This window comes from Montipora capricornis, chromosome 11 (assembly GCF_036669925.1).
Source record: "Montipora capricornis isolate CH-2021 chromosome 11, ASM3666992v2, whole genome shotgun sequence".
In the NCBI taxonomy this organism is placed as follows: Eukaryota; Metazoa; Cnidaria; class Anthozoa; order Scleractinia; family Acroporidae; genus Montipora; species Montipora capricornis.
In genome coordinates this window covers 35,721,214-35,723,713 of record NC_090893.1, presented here as the reverse complement: position 1 = coordinate 35,723,713, position 2,500 = coordinate 35,721,214, and positions in this window count along the sequence as shown.

The window sequence follows — 2,500 nt, the reverse complement described above, 5'->3', positions numbered from 1 at the left end:
AGGACTGAAGGTGTTGTTTCCGCTTCATAATTCCTCTTATTGTTAGTCTAATCTGATGCCAGGTGAAAACATTGTTTGGCTTTACGTTTGCACCAAAAAGTACCGTAAAAGCCAGGAGTTAACAGAAAAAGACAACCCAAAAGACAGATGAAGGAAAAAAGAACATAGTTTTAATATATAGCTCTGAATCGAATTCTCATCGAAAGATTAATGACAATGGATCGTAAAAACACGAAAATTTCTGCAGTCTCTGACTTTTATGATGTTTTGTCAAAAGGAAGAAATTGATCACGTGCTAAGCAACTATAAAGGTGCACGTGATCACTTTGTGTCAACTGAATGAACAACGGGAAAGACTGTTAATCGTTCGCCGTTTTCAGAGTGAAACAACGTCTTTGGTTTTTTAATTTTGTGGTAATATTTAACTGAATATTTATATTTCATCTGTCGGGTCAGGAAGCCTTCTTTGTCGGGTTCCTGAGAACGTATCTATTTTGACTTCAGGGTGAACTGTTTACACAATCGCGAGGTTGAGCGGCCATGTAATTGAAAATCTGAACATCCATGAGATACAAAAATAGACTTGGGAATTATCGCAAATAACAATGCTGAAAATCACAAAAGCAAAAGAAATGGTTAATAAATATGAAGTTTGTTACTATCTGAATGTTTTTGGGTTAGAATAAAGGGATATATTGTCATGTAAATGATGTAATTTGATGACACTCAAAATTCGCAAAAGCGTGAGTTTCATGTAAACAACCTTCGCACTAGCAAGTCGCAGCAATAAATTGGATTAACCAGGAAGTTAAAGAAATATTGTTGGCTTCCCAAATAAATTTCATTCTACACTACAATGACAAAATCATTTGTCAGAGAAATAAAGTTCTTGTCTCCTTGCGTATCACATTTCAACGCACGTATGCAAATCTGTTTACTCATTTTCACCGCGTCCCGATTTCCGGGAATCTTTTCTTCTTTCAAATATTAACAAAAAGATTATTTCTCGTCAAGCGTTGCATCTTTTATGTTCAAATAACCGCTAAAAGTAAAGATTTTTTAACGATCTATCCGCGATATTTTTTCATAATTTAATATTCTCTGTCAAAATTTGCACAACAATCAAATCACAAAAATAGCAAGGCACGCAACAACTTTAGTCGCATTTTTACCTCTTCGTCGAATTCTTATGCTTTGATAGGAATTTTTAGTTATTGTAAAAATCTTTCTATATTCGTTAGCAATCATCCTTTTAAATATCGGAGAAATCGACCGGTCCGCAAATATTTTACGAATTTTTTTCAATGGGATGTCAAAAGGCCAAGTGGATGTTATGCATAATAGGGCAAGTTCGGGCGATCAAGTTGTGCGTGTGACCCGTTATAAATATTGTTTCACAAAATGTTGCCGAATCGTCAAGTATCACCTCAGAAGACAAGAACATCATTCTTAAAGCTTATTCTACGCAAAAAGTAGGTTCTTGAGGTAATTTTGAGAGTGGAAGTCAAGTTTAGGGCTGACGGAAATAACAAACTCACGAGGCCGCATGGCATATTTATATTTAATTAGGTTAACACAACAGAAAGACGCTTACCTCATTTCGACAAGAAAATGCTTTACTATTGCCATAAAAACTATCCAGTTAAGCTCGCATATTACACAACATGATGAATTCATAAAAGCCACCTTTTCCAGCGAAATACTTTTTGAAACAAACAACATATTTGCTATTAGAGGCAAAAACCCCTTCCTATTTCATTACGTGCATTAAGACAAGAAACTCAATCGTGTCAAATTACCATACGCAATTGCAATCGCAACAAAATAAATTTCAGGATCAAACCGTTTCCCTGAAGAACCTTTTCCTTGAACAATGAAGCACAAAGTAGACGAAAAGCTTTCTTTCAAAGAATTCTTGGCAGTCACATTTTCAATTATTTTTTTACCTGAAGACTGTGCAGCGGAGTTGAGTACAAATAGTACAAATAGCCAGACAACAGAGATCGCAGATCCACTTAAGGTGTTCGATTCCTTCTCTGCCTTTGTCGAACCCAAAAGTCACCAGAGAATTTTCCATTTCGTTTCAGTGTTCTACATGACAGCACACTTGGTAAAGTATTAGAAATACAGCTCACTTTGATTTTGGCTCGAATGGCGATAGATTGTTGTCGAAGTCCATTACTCGTCGCTTTTAAGATTCCAGTTATTTATTTTTCACCGCCTGTCTTGTTTATCCAATTGACGTTCCATTCTTGACCAATAAACCTGAATTGAAACCAGCGAAAAATGCAAGAAAAATATATTTTCCAAACCGTACCTGAACACGAAAAGCATCGACTGTCAAGAGCTTTGTGACGTAGCATGGCTGTGTAGCCGCGTCGAGCCACAGAAAGAGCGCAAAAATATAAGCCACAGAGGCACAGTTGGTGTTCCAGTCGAATTCGGGAACATTAAAGTCGCCAACAAGAACCATTTCTGAGCTTGGTGATGAAGAAAGCAC